Genomic DNA, 20,216 nt, shown 5'->3' on the forward strand with positions numbered 1-20,216 from the left:
ACTGGGACTTACTAGTGCTCACTTCATGTTAAGCATTTTGAATGGATTATCGTATCAAGTCATTGAAACAATCTTATGAAGTAGGTGTTAATATTTCCCAGATTTTCTGATGAGAAACTCAGTTCTAAGAGGTTAGATAACTTCCCCAAGGTCACACACATTCAGTATGTGAGCTGGGACTGATCTGGACAGTGTGACCCGAGTCCAAGCTTCCTGCCTGAGCTCATTCTAGTGGTCTGTATCCATACAGGATGCCAGTGTATGGGCTGTCTAGCCACTGGTGTTGGTGGACCAGTCCTGGATGAGTGCACACTTAGTAATAAAGAGATACTTTTAACTTCTAGACTATACCCCAACAGGGAAGGCCTAGTAGCTAAAGCTTCAGCTAAGGGTTTTATTCACTCCAGGGTTTTTTTTTTTTAAAAGTAAACTTCCAGAATAGTTGATAGGATCAAAGACAATAAATTAAATTTTCTATGCTTTCTGAATTGTTGTGCGAGTCCCAAGAATTGGAAATTATATTCAGAACCATATCACCAGAACTCCACCAAAAATCTCCTTATGGAATCTGGACCCTGAATCAGGGTTCTCATGGGTTCTGGTCTGGTTCTGGCAATAATTGATCTTGGGGGAGTCATTTATTATCTTTAAGTCCCAGTCTCATCACCTATAAAATGAGAGGTTTATACCTATAATAGAAGAAAATGAGTACATCTTAAATAAATGTCAAAACTACAAGGATGGTAATATTGCCATCCTAATTTGCTAACTGACTTGAGTGGGGAGGAGGAAATACAGATTACTCTTGGTGTAATCAGCAGAGGGACCATCCTCATACTGATTGGGAGCTAAGTAGGAAACTTTTCAGAGAAATATTTCAGAGAAAATAATGTTTAGCTGCGATCTGAGGAATGAGTTGTTAACTGAATAAACTGAGTAACAGCAGGGGTGAAGCCCAGAGATAGGAGGGAGATGGCCATATAATTGATCATACAAACTGGACATGCTAATAGTTATATCAGGACCTTAGGTGTAAGCCAAGACTGTGCCAGACCAGCCAAGATAAATAGACATCATAAACATAGGCTATGTTGAAATATTTGGTTTTACCCTAAAAGAGATTTAAGAGACCTGATGGGTTTTTTAATTTTTTTCCTTTATCAATAGATTGTGTCGATTTATACATTTTGTTTTTATTTTTTGACATATCATAAACATATGGTAACGTGTCAAATGTTCAGTTCATGCTTGATGAATGTCAACCTATTTACGTCCCCAGGTAACCATCACCTGGATCATAACACAGAATATTTGCAGATCTGCACAGGACTCCCTCCTGACCTCACAGTCATTCCTACCCCACCTCCAGGGGTAGCTACTTTCTTGTCCTCAGCTAAGCTTCATCCAAATGGAGTCCTACAGGACTCTAGTGTGGCGGAAGTATTATGCAATCCATCCAGTGTGCATTTGGTGCGTTTGGAAGGACGGTGCTGATGGCAGGGTGAAAAAAAGATGGGAGGGGCCAATCTGAGACTGGGACATGCATCAGAGGCTCTTCAGATTCTAGGACAGAGGTAGTGGGGCCTGAATGGAGAGGGGTGTGGTGAAGATGGAGAAGAGTGGCAGACAAAGGTGAAATTCACCAGACCAGGTGACTGATGGTGTGTGGTCTGGGGATGGAAAGGCCAAGTCTGATCTCCTGGTTGCTGGCTTCCCCTGGGGAGTGTGGAAGCCATGCACTGAGCCGAAGGACCTGGAGAGGGGCCTTTAGATAAAAATGGTGAGCAGATTTGGGACAAAGAGCATGTTGAGCTTGAGATACTTGGAACCATCAAATGGAGGGCCTGTGCAGGTAGTCAGGCATGTGGGTCTGAAGCAGAGAGGTGGGATGAGCAGGGGGGACATGCTGATCATTCTGGGCAAGATGATGATGCTGTGGGGATGGGGGTGCCCCAGGAGAAAAAAATCAGTATGAGCATAGACAGGAACCCAGTGCTTATTCGGGTGGGAGGGGCTCACAAAGAGCCTGAGTTGGACCCCAGAGAGGGGGAGGACAACCAGGGGAACATGAAACTGTGGAATCAGGAGGAGAGAGTGTTTCCTCAAGGCTGAGGGGGTAAACTAGGGAAACTAGGGATCTTGTTAAGCAGCTCTGAGGCCCAAATTCTCCTTAGCTACATCTTTTCTCCTGAGTAATGACTATTAAGCTCTTAATGGGAAATTGGGGTAGTTCTGAAAAACATAAGAATCTCCCCATGGTTTAAACCTACTCTTTTATAACCTTAAAACACCTCACCTCCTGCCTAGAAAGCAGGGGTTCCACAGGAGTGTTTCCTGCAGCCTTGGACAAGATCTTCCAGGGCAAGAGGAGTAATGCCTCTCAGCCAGGGACTTCAGGGAACCCAGAGCCCTGCTCTCCCTTCCACCCATAGTATCCCTGAGGTTGTAGGCCACAATGTCCTGAGTGACCTGGGTCACTTTCCTTTTAGAAAAATGGAATAAAAAGAACAAAACAACAAAACAGACAAAGCAGCCTATGAGGTCATCAGGTATGATCATAGTAGCAATTGTTCACTGACCATCTGTGCCGGGCTGGGCACTTCATGTACTTTGTCTTATTGTCACAATAGCCTTGTAAGTTAGAATTCCCACTTTTCAGAAGTAGGAGCTGGGGCCCCTAGGGCCGCAGGGCTGGTTAGCTGTGTTGGAATCCATGTGGGGCTGACTGTAGAATAGGCCAGGCCTTCTACCCCTTTGTGGTTCTCCTTGAGAGTGACACCCTGGTTGCTTAGTGACAGATGAAGATGCCAAAGTGAATGTTGTTGGGCTCTCCTCTCATCTCTAATGACCTGTAGACATTTTGGGAACTCAGGGATGGCATCTTTATCTTCCAAATTGCTTAAGATCTCTGATTCCAGGAAAACATGGAGCTTAACATGCTCTGGTCCCCTGCTTACTTCCTCCTCCACCTCCTCCTCTTCAGCACACTAGATCTGGGGGCTCAAGACCCCAGGGCAATGCGAGGAGGCAATGGCCTAGAGAGGAGCGCTAAGTAAATGGTAATGAACCAGCAGGTTCAGATTGGAATGTCTTAGGGATTTCAGAATTGTTTTGATAAATTAAGCCCAACATCTGGATGACGTTTGGATTAAGAACCATCAAGAGCTACCTATTTATCCCTTGGCCAATCTTGCCCAGAGTACATCCTTTTTATTAGTCTTTTCAAAACAAGTTTGGTTTTATTTGTCCTCTCTAGTGTATTTTTTTCCTATTTTATTACTTTCTGTTCTCATGTTCTTTCTTCTACAAGTGTTATTAATGTCTTAATACACATCTTAGTTGTTAATTTATAACATTCTGGGGAGCAATTTTTCTCTTTCCTGATGATTGCCTGATTCATTAGGGTTCTTCTTTTGACAGAGTGCCATGATATGTCCTACGTGAAATTGGCTAATGACCAAAAGATGAGATAATCATCTGCCAAGGGGGTGTCTGTTTAAGGAAGGAGACAAGTCAGTACATGGTAAGTGTTCAGTTACTAACACAGTAGAACTGACTCTAAGATTTCCAAGGAATGCTTATCAGTGACATTTCCAAGGAGGAGGGGGAACCAGAAAGTCACTTCCTGTAGAATGGGCTGAATCTGAACAGAGTCAGAGGCATTGGAGGAAGGACGGCAGAGGCACCTTCATCATGATCCAAGGGAAGACCTCTCCTAAGGTGAGGAGACTGCGAGGCACAAGACCTGGGAAAGGAGCCAAGACAGCAGTGCAAAGGACCCAATGCTGGTCATTGGGGCACGCTGAGACCTGAGAGCAGCATGTGCATGCAGTGAGGCATCTCAGAAACCTCGAAGCAGCAGCACCATGAGCGGGGTGAGGTTAGAGATAGACTGCTTGACTTGGAGACGTTGGAAGCAGGGGGGCCAGCAGGGAAGAAACTCTGGGCAAGAGCACGAGTAAGATGACAGAATGGGGGGATATGGACTGGGTGACTTTCTATCTGAGCTTCTGGAGGGGAAGGGGCAGGGTGGGCAGACATGTTTCACATATGCAGCTCCCCCAGTTCAGACATAGATGGGTCCATTGAACAAAGAACCTGCATGAAAAAGCTATGAGTCCAACCTTAGATAGGAGATGGTGGCGGGGCCACAGCAAGGAACATCCAGGGAGGCTGCACCCTAGGATTCTACCACATCCCACCTCCTTTGCAAGCTTTTAACCCAGGTCACTCTTAATCCCATCACCTTACTTCCTCCAGAGCACTTATCATGAACTGCAATTCTTTTCTTTGCCCACTAGCTTGTGGTATGTCTGTTTCCACTATAATATGGCTACCCAAGAGCTTTCCTTGGAGTGCCCAGCCCTGATGGTATCATAATACACCTGGCATAGAAGGGGCTTCATGCATGCTGGTAGAAATGAAACAACACACCCTGTAATTCAGTCCCACACTTGGAGATAAATGTGTAGCATCTGAGGTGGCGACTCCCTGAAACTCACCTTGAAAGCACCGCTGCCTGGGAAAGAGGAAACCAAGACCAGATTTCCAAAGCCCGCCACTGAGCTGGGATAATTAGACCAGCTGACTGGCTAAGCCATTGCACCAGAGTTTCAAAGCTCTGATTTATGAATGAGTAACTTACATTACGGGGACATGGACAAGCTTTTTCAAGAATTTATTGGCTTACTGTGAGCATCTATTTCAGGACTTATGGAAATGTTTCTAAGTTTGTTTAAAAAATAAAACATAGAATCATCAGGAACAATAAAGACCATAAAAGGCACTTGTAAGTGGGTAACATGTGAGAAAGCAATTTAACTGAGGTCCTTGCTCTCCCTATGTCTGCCTATCCAAAGAAGCCATCCCCAAGGGCAGAAGGCAAAGGCTGTTCTGAGAGTTCAACACTACTGAGGGCCAGCCCCTCTTCACTGCTGCCTTTCAGTGGGAACCAGGACCTCTTACAATTCAGCAGACATCTGCTGGGAACCTGAAGTGTTTTAGGCCCTGAGCTGAGCTCTGGGGATATTAGATAAATTAGATACCAGTCCTGCCCTTGCAGAAGCCATAGACTATCTGGGAAGACTGTTGCCTACACGCCAATGTAGGACCCAGAGCCATAACAGGTACAAGATTTGCAGAGGTCCTTCTCATGTTGAATGAATGAAGAAGTAAATGAATGAATGTGGATGCTAATGATAGGCATGATGTGCTCCCTGGTTTTGATCTCTCTGATTGTTCTTTAATACCAAAGGCTTATTGGATAAAATGAGCATGGTAACTATCACCCATGACACTGAAGAGTGAAAAGGACACCGTGAGTGATTTTACAAGGATGGTAAGAGTCAACTGAGATTATCCTAAGAGAACAGGGCTATACTATAAAGTAATCTTAATTCTGGGACAGTGAAAATACAGAGAAGCATGGCATATGAAGGATATCCATCCTCTGCTCATTCTATTTTCTTTTAAATACCAAACCTTTGTGGTAAAACCCATATAACATAAAATTTACCACTGCAACCACTATTATGTGTGAAATCAGTATTATTAAGTACACTCATATTGTTGTACATAAAATCTCCAAAACTTTTCATCTCGCAGAAACTGACCCTGCATACCCATTAAATAACTCCCCATTCTTCCTTCCCTTCAGCCCTCCTTCCCTTTAACACGCTTCTTCCCTTCAGAACACCATTCTACCTTCTGTATCTACTCTAGACACCTCATATTATACAGTATTATTCTTTTGCATGCCTGGCTTATTTCACCTTGTATAGTGTCCTCAAGGCTCTTTTACTCATTCTTGATAGATATTGTCAGAACATCAAATTCACACTTGCAATTGACATCACTGAGAACTGAAAACTATGTAAGTCATGACATTATGCCATTGGGAACTGATAAAATTTAATTTGAGCTTTCTTCATTTCTTTTTTTTTTTTCTTTTAAATGTATTGAGTTAGCTATACTTCAGGATTCTTGGACTCTTGAAGGGAGGTTCTACTGTGGGAAAACACAAATTATATAAAACTCTGTGTTGTAGTCTGGAACCTGCTCAGACAATGGCCAGGCCAAGGCTCACTGGGGCTGCCATGCTGAGCCCAATGACATGTTTTTGTCTCTATGGGGTTTAATATGTGGGGGGTTTTGTTCCTTCAGAAACTCATGTTGCGGGATCATGGCTATTTCAGAAGTCTTTGCAATGCTTAACTTTCTTATGGCTTGTATGATTATGTTTTATTTGAAAGTGTGTTGTTTCAAAGAGTAAATCATAAAGTGGTATGTACAGACACAAAGAGATAATTAGATGGATCTAAAGTCTGTAAAGCCACAATTCAAACTCTAACAGTATCTAACCCCAGGAAGAAGTATGAATCTTGCCACTGGCTGGGAGGTTACTACTTGTCCTTAGTGTCTGCCTTTTCGTTTGCAAAGCAGAGATGATTGAGATGTCTTTCTCATAGAGTGATTATGAAGTTAAAATGAGCGAGTGCACAAATGGTGCCGAGACTGAGCAGTCAAGGACTATTTGCCTTATTCTGAGAATTATTTCTCAGGACGCTGGCCTAGCCTGGGATGCGGATGAACAATTTGTGCTGAGGAAGAAACATGCTGGATGAACATGAGTGAACTCATTTTCTTTATGTTGTTCTGCTCATATTTATTAGAATTTGACACTTCCCTGAGAAACACAAGTCAAATGACCATATAGAACCTACCAGAAGCCTGATACTGGAGAAATTCAGCCAGTGGCCATAGACATCAAAGAGTTACTAAGGCAGTGGGCTTGACTTCAAACTTCATCAGTTATGTTCTTTAACCATGCATTCTCCTTAGATCCTACATTGCCTTAGTATTTCTGTGTACTGCCTGCATTTAGGGCCATGACAGAAATTTCTGTCTTCTTGGAGGGCAAGGGACTGGGGTTCTGGTCATCTCCTGTACATAGAGAAAGATGAAAGAAAGCAAAGGGAATGTCTGTGCAGGGCTGAACATCCACACAGGGGAGATGTCCATGGAAGAGGGAACTTCACAGGAAATCACAACTAGGAGCGTTTTGGATGCATGCGAGTCAAGTTTCTCATGTAGTGATGAGGTCACATTCTTCCTCTTTTTTTTTTTTTAAGTTTTTTATTTTTTAAAAGCGTATATATATATTTTTAAGAGGTTACATTCTTAAAGACAGTTTCTTTGACTTTTCTTTCATGTAACTTATTGGCTTGCACCCTAGACGGAGTCATTTTATAGCATGAATCTTGGTTTCCAGATCTGTAAAATGGTGATAGTACTTCATTATATTGTCGTAACAGTTCTTGGATAGTAAACATACAGTTCTTAGAAGAGTGCTTGGTGAACAATATAAAGTCGTCTTGGTAATAATTGAGACTGCTCCTTAACACTGCCTACTGGCCATCAGTCTCCTTGCTTCAGACATGAGGAGACAGAAGTGAGTGAGCTTAAGTAAGTCTCAAGAGTAGAAAATTGCCAAGTAGTAGAAGCAGCTCTTGACCCCAGAACTGATCCTAAACCCATGTGCTTTATTACAGCTCATGTCCTCAAATGTACTATGAGAACAACACACTGAATGTGAGAACAATGGAGGAAAAACTGTTTTAAGTTGTTATGATGAGTAGAAAATGTTGGGGATGTCGTGAAGCACTCTACATCTGTAGAACATAGGGCATTGCTCACCATTTCCTTATCAGCCCAAGACCCTCCCCGGAACTAGGAACACGAGCCCCACACTTATTTGTGGCCATGTGATTTACATACAATTTTCTCTAAGGCTGTTGCCCTCTAAAAAAATGCAAAACGAAATGTTTTTTGTTTTTTGTGTTTTTTTTTTTTTTTCCTCGGAATAGAGGGTCCTGGCATCACCAGTCTCCAGGACCAGTTTGGGCAAAGGGATCTGTGCATGGGTACTAGAGTGCCTCAGGGTCTCCTTCTATAATCCACATTTCATCTCAAAGCGCACCCTGAAATCATGATGCTGCTAGCACGCTCACAGCCTTGCTCGGCGCCCTCTGGTCCCTGACAGAGCTCTGATCTCCCTCAGTTCCGCCTCACCACCAGCATCCTCCCAGTGTTCTAGCACTGGACTCAGTCCTGCACTGACTCTGAGTTACATGGTTTTCTCTCTCATGCTCTCTCTTCGAGCTAGACCTTGGAGCCTAGGAGGTCTCCAGTCCAATGGTTTGGGGTCTCTGGTTGGTTTGTTTATCAAAAAGCCAATTAATCAAGGAATCACACAAATAATATTTGGGCATCATAAGTATTTTCTGTCACTTTAAACTTACACATGAACGTTTGTTCCCTAATCTTTCAATATAAAGCCAAAGCCTCTTTTTAGGTTAAGGCCCTGGTAGGAGAGCCCTTAGTCTTTCTTACACAAATCCCATCTGTACAGCATCCTCTATAAATTCCAGTGTTAATTTCTTTAAAAGGATTAAGAAGTTTACAACTGTTGGAACATTCTGCTTATAGGCTCCTAATGGAATGTCACTATTTTATTTCTCCGATAATTTACAGCTTCTCTGCTATACCTAATTCAATACAATTTTATTTCAGTGACTCAAACTTCAGCCAGTTTTTTCCCAACTTTCCCATTTTGCTTTCACAGAAACTATATTCTTTGTATCCATATTTCATCGATTTTAATAGCATTTACTTAAAGTAACCTGCTTTGATAACAAGCATAACAATGATAAGCAGATTTGGGAAAAATGGAACTGTCAAACTAGGGAAGGTGGAGGGGGGACAGCCCCTGGGGCAGCCCGCTCTGCATGTGCCTTCAGCCTTTTTGCAAAGGGAGGAGATGGAGGATCCAGGAATCTGGAACATCAGCTGAGTAGCAGCCAGTTAAGGAAGCTTCTACAGTGCACACTGACCCCTTTCTTAAAATGCATTCCCCAATAGTTCACGTGACCATCTCCTTTAAATACTCTATGCGTTTATTAGCTTACATGTTTATTAGCTCTGAAAAATTTCTATCTCCCTTCCAAGACTACCTTTCTCAGATACTTCAGTTCCACCCAGAACTTGACATCATTGTGGAATGTCGGCATCTTTCCATTTTTAATATGCGCTACTAAATTATAAGTTCCTTTAGGTCAAGGCTTATGCCTTATTTACTATTGTTTATCCAGAGCTCAGCACAGTGTCTATCATGTAGTGAATATAAATATTTCTTGAAAGAATAGACAAACTGAAGATTGTCTGATCCTACTCAGCTCTGAGAAAAAGCATAGGACTTAGACTAAGCTCTCAAGGCTTGTCAGGCTTGCAGTGACATTGTCTCAGGATCTCTGAGCCTTAGATCAGACACCACCTTGTTTTGATCTCAGTCATCTCCCCTGCCCTCTCAAGACTGAGCTGTGGGAAGAACATAGGTTTGCTCACACCCATGAGACCAGCCCAGTCCTCCTGCAGCAATCATGGCCTGCCACAAGAGAGCAGGTCGAAAGAGTTCTGGGCTTCAGGGGGCCCAGGAGGGGGCCCCCCGTAGGCTCTGTGGGGCTAGATTGGTCAGCATCTCCCAAATGTCTCTGACCATGAGACACTCTTAAAATTATAATGTTCTAATAAACACTAATCAAATTTAGCAAGATCATGCTTGCCTTAAAATAGGAAAATCAAAATGTTAATATGTTTGGAGTCTACAAAAGAACAAAAATCACATTAATTAAAAATATTTTTTCATGGTATACTTTTTGTTGTTGTTGTTGATAGACACTTTGCGGTTGTTTTAAATAAGGGTACAATGTTACTATGCTGGCTTTAAGTCTCCCTCTGACCCATCCTGGGAGGAAGGCCACATGATGAAGACCTGAGAACAGACAGGGCTATTCAGCTGCATGACACAGAAGCCAGGCCTGCCTGCTCTGTTGTGGGCTGGGAACCCTGTGCACACCCCAGGCCTCTGGAGGGCTCCCCCATAATTCACTCTCACCCCTCAGCTGCCTGGCTCTTCTTGTTGAAACACTCCTCCCAGCACTTGCCTGGAGGCTGCTGGGTGTCTTCAGTTCCTGGTTCCGGGGGCAGGGGCCAGGGTGAGTGTGAACCCTGGGATCCAAGAGGGGACAGGGCAATGAAGGAAGGTCCTCCTGGGTTTCAGCTGCCTCTTTGTTCAAGCAGCTTATATCAAACACACTTCGGGGCACCTGGGTGGCTCAGTGGGTTAAGCCTCTGCCTTCAGCTCAGGTTATGATCTCAGGGTCCTGGGATCAAGCCCTGCATCGGACTCGGTTCAGCGGCCAGCCTGCTTCCTCCTCTCTCTCTGCTTGCCTCTCCATCTACTTGTGATCTCTCTCTGTCAAATAAATAAATAAAATCTTTAAAAAAAAAAAATCAAACACAATTTGCACTGTGAGCATTAGGTTTTTTTTCAATGTATGTTTTTCATTCTTATTTTAAGATGATTGTGGGTTTATGCAGCTTGTGAGAACTAGGAGGAGACATCCCCCAGCTTCCCTCCATGGCGACATCTTGCAAAACTGTGTCATGAGCAGAAAACTGACATTGTTACAACTAACCCACCTTACTTAGATGGCACCAGCTTGCACTTGTCTCTCTGTGTGTTTAGTTCCATGCAAATTATCACCTGTCAGTTCATGTGACTGCCACCCCTGTCAAGATACAGAGTGATTCCTTCAACAGGGTCCCTCGCATTACCTTTCAGAACTGTTCCTGTCTTAGCAAGGTGTGTGCCAGGGGAGAGGGGTCGAGGGTGAGTGTCAGCATAGGACATTTCCTCTCCGACTCCTGAGAAGGAGAGTCCAGGTGCATGGGGGACAAGATAGTCACCCTACCCCTCCACGCCAATCAACAAAGAGGGCATAGGTGAGAGGCAAAACATGTTGTCAGCAGATCCTCCGGTAGAATCTTTGCTGTGCTACATCCGTGCTCTGCTCTTGGGAAAGCCATGGAACCTGTGTATCCCCACCTCTGGAGCAGGGTTAAGGGCTGTACCATTGCCACAGAGCACAGTCTGTATGGAGGGCTGTGAATGACCACAGAGGGGGACATGGGCATTCACTCTGCATGCCTGCCCATCTCAGGCCCTGCCCCTGCTGGTAGATAACCTCTGAGTCTTGGTCCCATCCCCTCATGGGAGATTGTGACAGTTCATGGAGCACCTGCTGGTAGAATCACAGATTTCTACTGCCTCTGGGAGACAAGGACCAGCCAGTGGTCATTCGTTCTTGGTGGCAGATGGCTCCATATGCTTGCATTTTCGTACTGACTCAAGGCTTCATCATGTGGCCGAGGCCAGAGACCTCAGACAAGGCTGTGTGTGGCAACAGACTGTCGGGGAGACATGGAACTCTCCCTGGAATTCAATATGAATTGTGGGGAACTACTGCCAGAGCTCCCAGGCCCATGATGCTAGGCCATCGGACACTCAGCTAGCTCTTCATAGACTTACCATGATTTCCATAATGACCTCATTATCATATCACAGGCCTGTCGCTGCTTGCAGCAAGCTGGAAACAAGCCAGAAATGTCTGTCCCTGGCTTCACACATCCTGCAAAGGTGTCAGACGTTGGTTTTCACAAATTCCTTATAAGGTCTGGTCTCTACACCTCAGGGAATGAGCCAAAGAGTGACATTGTTGTCCACAGGCCAGTATTCAGATGAGAGCTGTTTTTACACCTACCAATCCATGGTAGAGTTAAAAGAACCCCTTTTCACCTGAGTAAGGCCCTTGTCAGGTCCCCAAATGCTCGCCCAGGGGCTATCTAATCTAGTCTACATCACCTGACTTAGAGATGCTCATTCCTACCTCAAATTGTCTTACAATGTTAGGTGCCTGAATGTGCTTTTAAAACTCTAAAGGAAAAAAAAAATTCAGCTCTTTGGAGCAAGAGTCAGACTCAGCTGGAGCCCAGAGGGGCTGGGGGTAAAGATTGTACCTACTGACATCCTTGAGCGGTGACAACCGTCTTTTACTTCTGCCGTGGGCATCCTGCCAGCTTTCATTGTTTGGGTTTTGGTTTCCTCTCACCCCCTGTCAACTCATAACCTTAAAGAAGCTCCCAGGATTGTGTTCTGGCCACTGGGTACGTCAGCCACCTTCCAACACTCAACCTGCAGCTTGGTTTAGTACTGAACGGACTCTGCAGGATGCTGGTGAAGCAGAATGGTCTGGTTAGAGTCAACTGAAATATAGGTATGCCGGTGGGCCATGGGGAGGGCCATCCTTCTTCCCCTTGTTATTTCTTAAGAGACAAGCTGACCTGGGACACCTGGGTGGCTCATTCAGTTAGGCGTCTGACTCTTGGTTTTGGCTCAGGTCATGATCTCACGGTTCTGGGATCAAGCCCCGTGCTGAGTGCCGAGCCTCCTTGAGATTCTCATTTCTTCTCTGTCTGGCCCTCCCACCAGGGCTTGCGTGCTCTCTCTCTAAAACAAATAAATAAATCTTTAAAAAAAGAGAGAGAAGCTGACATGATCCAAGGCCCAGTGCTCCACATAGAAATCTTACATTTCTCTCTCCTTTCCATTGGACCAATTTATGAGCAAATTTCTTTCACTTGTTAACTCATTCTGATATGATTATCTTTGCTAGGTGGTGTGTGCGTGTGTGAGCACATGGATGTGGAACTGACTTATAGCCGGTGCTAATCTCTCTGTCTAATCCACATTCCTGCAGAATTCCACTGCCCAATGTGGTAGCCACTAGCCTCACGTGACTACAAATATTTAAATTTAAATTAGTTAAAAAAACATATGAAATTAAAAATTTTAAGTGTGCTGTAGCTACACGTGGCTAGTGGCTACCATATCAGGTGCTGTAGATTTAGAACATTTCATCACTGCAGAAAGTTCCTTTGAAGAGTGTTGCTGTAGAACATTCTAAACAAAAAGAACGTATGGGCTCCTTGCTTGAACTGTTTTCACTTGAGGTCTGGGAAAAAAGGGTTTTGTTTCTTGGTCTTTGAGTCCTGCTCTTGCTGTTAGTGAGTTTGTAACAGGTTCTCACCAATATGTGAGGCTCCAGCCTATGTCTCTCATAGTCCCCTACCTCCTGCACACCAATCCCTGGGGTGCTTGTTACAACTGTAGATGCCCGTGCTTACTGCTCCGGAACAGTTGGCTTGGGATTCCTGGAGTGGGACCCACAAATCTCCCTACTTTGAAAAAGCCTTGCAGTATCCATGGGCCAACAGTGGATCTGGCTCCTGACTCAACATTAGACAATGTAGCCCTGGGAAGAGAAAATTCAGAACGGAGAAGGGTGGTTGTCCCTTACTTATCCGGTCTGGGAAACTCAAATCCAAATACAAAGTTATCAATTCCCTGAGAAAAAATATTCTAATTTTCTCTGATTATGCAGGAACAGGCTATGTGTCCCACCCATGAAATGTGTGCAACTGGTCCCTGGACCCCAAAAAATATGTTGGCTTCCTTCCCTGCTGGTCTTCCTCATCCCTTTCTGTGGCCCAGGCCCTCATTCGGTTTCTCTCTCTGACCTCCTCACGAACGCACGGCCTGAGCAGCTGTGGGCCTTCAGCACGGGACCCAGACAATGTCTTTGTCTCCATGCTCCACAGGTCTAGGCCTTCCTTCTCACTCTCTTCTGAGCCCTGTCCCAGGCCAGCCTTTTCTCCTTCCGCTTCCCAAAGAAGAGTCCTGACAGTCAGCTCTGTCTTCTGGTCCATCACCTCGACCTCTGCCTCCAACTCCCGGCTCTCCCTCAGCCTCCACAGGACACGCGTCCTGTGTTACTGTGTGTACTGAGGGCATGCTGGCGGCCAGGCTCTGTTCTAAGTGACTTCCCTGTGTTCACTCAATCTTCCTGGTACTCCAACCATGCAAGTGCTGGCATAGTCCGCATCTTGCAGATGAGGAAACTGAGGGACAGCTGTTTGATGGCAGAGCCAGAATTCAAACCCAGGGACTTTAACTTTGGTCCAAATCACGTTGAACAACTCTCTTGGCCTTTTAGCAGTTACCAATTGCTTCAAATTTTCATTTGAATTATGTCTGAGATACACACTTATTCTGTTTCTCCCAGTGACAACATCTTAGCCTGGGAGTCAGAGTTTTAAGAGAGAAAAAGTGAGAGAGGATTTGATTGCCCTTCAACTGCATGTCCCTTTAATTCTCTCCAACTCAGGGTAGGGGTCTGGAGTGTGGCCCTTTGTGGGGAGTATGACATCTGGAGGGAAGTCAGGGCGGGATTCAAAGTTGGCAGCCTGGGTGTGCCTACTCAGCCCAGAGGCAAACAGAAGCTTGTTCTAGCTGGACATTCCCCACCTCTTGCATGAGAGCTCCCGCCAGGACTCTGCTTGCCCCAAGCCTAGCCGGGGCCAGGCTGTGTGGCTGCAGCACAGGGGAGACATGTGCTTCTATGAAGCACAGTGAAGAGAAGTCTGTTCTCCCCAGTGGCCCACAAGCCTGCAAACACCCACTGCCTGCAAGGGACAGGACGATGCTCGAGAGGGAGAGAGGGGCTGCTCAGGGACCAGCGCCACCAGCAGCACCCGGATGTGCCCTGGGGGTGCAATGGGGTGACTCAGAGCCAGGGCCCAGATCTCTCCCAGCTGGCCTCTGTTGGCTAGTTTCCTTCTCTGGGGGTGCTGCGAGTCCGAGCCACATTCAGGGACTCCCAACCATGGTTTTCTCTTTCATCTCAGCTATTTCTGCTCTGTCGCTAGGGCAGGTGACTGACCCAGAACCTCCATCTTCTCAGCGTCATGACAGGGGTGCAGCATCTAAACCCCATCCCTCCCCGCATGCCACTTTTTTCTTGGAGATCAGATGGGGTAATGGCTGGGGAAGCACGTGGAAAGCCGACGGCTGGCCCAGAGTGGGTGCTGCTGGCTGCTAGCCTGGGGAGGGCGGTGGGTAGGTAGGACAGGACCCCCCGCTGTAGGGATCAGAAGACCTCAGAACCCTCTTCGCTTACACACTGGAGCCCTGGCAGCTTTCCATCAGGCGTGTCAGTAATTGAGCCCAGGTTAGATTAAATCCAGACACATCTCGTGTTTAGTGCCAATTACTCACCACCGACAGGGGTGGGGGAGGGGTCTGCACTGGGTCACACCAGGCCTGCTGGCGACTGACTGCTCCTTCAAGCTCAAGGTGAACTGACCTGAAATAGGACTAGTTGCAGCCTCAGCTTTGCTGGGCCTGGAACTGGCACTTGGCTCAGATCTGCTGCTACTTGAGAAATGGTTTTTCTCATCCTCTCTGTCCCTGCCTATAGCAAAAGATGCAGCACTCGAGTCCGTCTGCCCCTCCTCTGTCTAGGCTGGGCTGGCTGGCAGTGGATTCCTGTGAGTGGCAAGAATGGAGAGACTGAAGCCTACCTTGCCCTTTACACTCATCTGAGCTCAAGGCAAAGCCTGGGTGTTTGTCTCCTGCGGACCCTTGAATTCCCCATCACTGTAGGGGTGGATGCAGTGTGTGGCGGGTGGCCGTACAGTCAGGAGGGCGAGACGCTGTGATTTGTCATCTAGTGCTGAGTTCACAGCTTGGGAGGAAAACAACCCTGACTTGAGAGTGTCGCTTCCCACCATGAAATAGCTTAAGTCAAGCCATGGGTTGAAGCCAGGGTGTGGGAAGCCCACATGCGCCCTCTTCCTGGCCACCCAAGCTCCGCCTTCCGCTGCCCCAGCCCTCTCCCAAAGCTGCCATGCACAGTAGGATCAAGGACACTAGGGCGACCAGTGTGGTACTCAGCATGGAGCAAGGTATTAATACAAAACAAGGAAAATTTTGGGGATGAACTTAGAATGAACCTAGGAGGCACCAGAACCCTTGGAAATGGGACCGGTGGTTTGGCTCTGTGGCTCTGTCCTGTACCCGCCACCCCCCAGCCCCACAGAGGAGGGAGGGGACCCAGTGGTGAGCACAGTGTAACTCAGAGTCTTTGGCTGGCATGACATAGGCCCAGAGGAAAGCTTTGTCTTTGAAAATTGAAAGCAGTTTTGTTGGGATTTTTAATTCTCTCTCTCTCTCTCTTTTTTTTAAGATTTATTTATTTATTTATTTGATAGAGAGAGAGAGAGAGAGACAGCAAGAGAAGGAACATAAGCAGGGGGAGTGGGAGAGGGAGAAGCAGGTTTCCTGCTCAGCAGGGAACCCGATGTGGGATTTGATCCCTGGACCCTGGGACCATAACCTGAGCTGAAGGCAGATGTTTAACACCTGAGTCACCCAGGTGCTCCTTTATTCTCCTTTTTTAATGCAACATTTTCCACTGTCTTTAATTGCCCTCTTAGTAAAAGTCTGTGTATTTGTTATTTACTGCTGTGTAACAAGTTGCCTGAAAATATAGCGTCTTAACACAGCAAATATTTATTATAGCACACGAATTTTGAGGTTCAGGAATCTGGGAGCTGCTCAGTTGGGAAGTTTTGGACCAAGGTCTGCAGAGAGAGGTTGAAGTTATGAAGTTGGCGGGGGTTGCTGTCACCTGAAGGCTGGGCTGAGCCCAGAGGTTCTGTTTCCATGAAGGCTCCTCCCACGGCTGTCATCTGGAGGCCTTGGTTCCCTGCTGACGCTTGCAGAAGGTCTCATTTCCACCTGGTGGGCCTCTGCTGCTTGAGTACACTCCCTATATGGCCATTGGCTTACTCCAAAGTGAGAGATCCCAGAGAGAGGCAGCGAGACAAGCAGGAGAACACAGGAGCTTTTCTGACTCAGAGCAACAGACAGAATTCTGTGAAAGTCCCCAGATTCTGCCCCCTGGTGCACAGGCTCTGTGTAACACCCTGCTTTGGGGGCTCAGCAGGACCTATAACTATGATGGGATCTCATCCCAGTCACTCTGCCACATTATGTGGCAGAAGGGACATTGCAGTTAAGACCCCTAACAAGCTGACTTGGAGCTAATGACAAAGCAGATTATCCCAGGTAGGGCTGATATAATGAGGTGGGCCCTTAAAATGAATCAGAGACATCTGAAGCCTGGGATTTTCCTAATGGCCTTGAAGGAGCAAAGAGGGATCCATGGGTCAAGGCTCTAAGAGCAACTTCTAGGAGCTGACAGCGGTCTCCAGCCAACAGTCAGCCCGATTATGGAGACTTCAGTCCTGCAACAGCAAGGAACTGAATTCTGTCAATAAGCTGTGTAAGCTTGGATAAGGACCCAGCGCTTCAGATGAAATCTCAGTCCTGGCCACACCAGATTTCAGCCTTGTGAGACCACGTGCAGAAGATCTATAGAACTGTGAGATAATAAAGTTGTGTTAATTAAGACAAATTCATGGTCATTTGCTACATGGCAATAAAAAATGACTACACCTATTCTCTGAAGTTACACTTCTGTTGTCACGTCTGCCATCTTTCTGTTTGTCAGTGGTGAGTCACCAAGGCCACAGAGCTCAAGGGGAGGGGTTTGCTCTTTGAAGAGAGCGTCCAAGAATTTGTGAAAATATTTCAAAGCACCACAGACCGACAGTGAGTGCAAGTGGGGCCGTGCTGATACACCCAACACAGAGATGAAATCGGCCAATGTTTTCGGCATCTTGAGTGAACTCATGCAGGATGACGTCACAGGCTTAGGTAAGACAAGCGAGAGTTTTCTTTTAGGAAGTGACAATCCCAACAGCGATGTGGGAGGTTGCTGCTTAAATTTTTTCTCTTTTGATGTCCTCTTGTGAGCCTTCTGTAGAGTAATTGTGTAGAACCCAGATGAGGATGGAGAATTCCTGTCTTTAATTTGAAAGTTACAATGTGTTAATCAGCCCCAGTTCGAACCTTGCAGGAGTGCTGAATTTGGGGAGCCTTAGCACCGCAGCTTTCCCAGATGGGGCGGGGTGAGGAGGACTGGGGCAGAGTTCAGATGACAGCCCACAGACCAAATCTTCTGGGACTCTTTCAGCAGGACAAAGCCAACTGTCCCCAAAGCTATACCCTGTTTCTCCGCTATAAAACAGCTTGTGGCTTTGGATGAAACGTCTTCGATATTTGCCATCATGTCAGTCCTTGAAGCAACAGGGAGTTTTCTGGATTTGCTTGAACTATTGGAGACTGCTGGGTAAAAGCACACATGGTGCCTGGCAATTTCTTGAATTCCCACAAAATGTCCCATTTTCATTTGAAATGAAAAAACAAATACACCTTTGCACTGTAGCTCCTCCCTCTTCACTGCCTGCTTCCTGTGCTCCAAAGGGCTGAGCGCCTCCGAGGCCTGGGTTGGAATGATAACCGCTGTGAATGGCGGTCTGGGAGGGAGGCAATGGCCCAGAAAACCATCCCTGTAGGGAACAGACGAGGACCACATGCCTGAGGCTTTATCTTCCCGAGAAGCAGAGACGAAGGAAAAACAAAAACTGGATCATTTAAAAACATGTCAGCGATCTGCCAAAAGTCAGAGAAGTCAAAAAGCCACACGAGTTCATAAATAAGCCACAGATTCTGACTGGATTTAGTACAAATCCCTGGAGGTTTCGTTTCTCCACAGCGGCTCACAGTTCGGTTTCACTTCATTTCAGCCGTGGCTGGCGGCTGGCGTGGGGCTGGGTGGATGGGCATGGGATGGTCTGTGTAGACCGTCCAGGGACAGGGGTGGGGGGAATTGGAATGGAGACCCCGGAGGGCCTCAGAGCCCAAGGGGCAAGTCAAGACCACTTCCTGTGCCGTGTCTTCATGGTGTTTGTTAACATAACTGTTATCGTTGGTGATGAACGTCATGGTAGCAAATAAGATCGTCAGGCCTCCCAAGAGAAGAGGGTTTGCCAAGAGGATGTTTATTCAGTCTCCCAGTTCAGGCCTGGAGGGAGCTGTTCCTGCTGGGGAGAATGCTTCTCCCTTCTCCATGCAGAACAGGAGTTCTACTGTCCCTGATGCCCTGTGTAGCCTATTCTTTGGGATCCTTAGTATCTTTGTGCATTAAATACAAGAATCAGGAGGGAGAAATCATCTTGCATAAGGGGTGACTATCTTCTGCCAGAATCCAGTGTCATTCCCCACCTGCAGAGACCTCTGATCACCGCCACTGTCTCGGGTTGGTGGAGGAAGGTAGGGGTGCCCTCTGCATCTCTGGAGTTTCCTGAGCCCACGGAGAAACAGCGAGCAGAGCTAAGATGTGAGTCAGATTGTTCCATTGACAATAGGTAGGAGAGGACAACCAGCCTGGAAAGCAAGACACCCAGGAATGGGACCCACACGAGACTGAGGAAGTGAGATCCTTCCAAACATGCTGCTGTCCTCCAGCTCTGCTGTAAATCAACAGTGTATCTGGGACTTCTTTCTATCCTAGCTTGGAATTCTTTGCCCAGCTAACGGCATTTCTTTGTAGGATGCCTTGAGAAAGAAAGAGGGGCAAGGTTTGGGTTGAAGTTAATGTTAAGGTTAGGATTAGGACACCAAGCTAGTGCTGAAATACCATAATTGGTCTAAAGTATCAGAATGATTGTCTTCTGTCCGAGAAAACTGGAGAGAACCTGGAAACGTGGAGATAACCTCTTTTGCCCAGAGAAACACTGATGGAATCCATCTGGCATTGAACGGAAGGCAAAGGCACTTGGCAAACCAAAGCCTCAGACCACACGTGACAAGCAGTTACTCAGCAGGATATCAGGTGATGGGCCTAAATAAGACAGTCAGGGAAAGAACTTTCAAAAATTCACAGGGGAAAAGGAATGATTACAGAGAGAATTTAAAGCAATCCTCACCTCAGATGTGTCCCTGCCACACACAGAGCCCAGAAAGGGAAAGTTAACCCTGAGATCTTAGCACTGGGGTTGTCTCGGAGTTCAGGCCTCCTTGAGACCTGAGAGGCCTAGAGGACCCCTTATGTCACGGCAGGAAGGTGACACAGGGATGTGTGAAGATCCTGGGGGCAGGGCTTGGGGGAGCCCCTGGAGGAGTCCCTGGAGTGCCCTATCTCTGCTGATCACGCTGTCCCAACACCCCGACAATGGTTCTGCACCTGCACCTGCTACCAGTGGGTTCTGCTGTAGCAGAGCACAGACTGTGAGGGGCTCAGCTCTGCTGCTCTGACCTGGTATCTGAGAGCCGCAGTTTTGGGGCCCCCTCCCAGTCCTCCTGTTCAGGTCTCCTGCCCTTGCATCATTGCTCCGTGAGGCTGGCTGTGACTCATCTCAATATCTATGACATCTTGAAAGTGCCTTCTCAATGCAGCTGGGTCCGAACGACAGCAGAGCCGAATCTGCAGAATCTTGGGCTGTTCTTCCTCCTCAAAAGGCTTCCAAGAACGAGACTCAAAATGGCTGTGTTCATATCAGTACATCAGATA

Source organism: Mustela putorius, unplaced genomic scaffold (assembly GCF_011764305.1).
Source record: "Mustela putorius furo isolate JIRA1106 unplaced genomic scaffold, ASM1176430v1.1 tig00003909_pilon_pilon_pilon, whole genome shotgun sequence".
Lineage (NCBI taxonomy): Eukaryota > Metazoa > Chordata > Mammalia > Carnivora > Mustelidae > Mustela > Mustela putorius.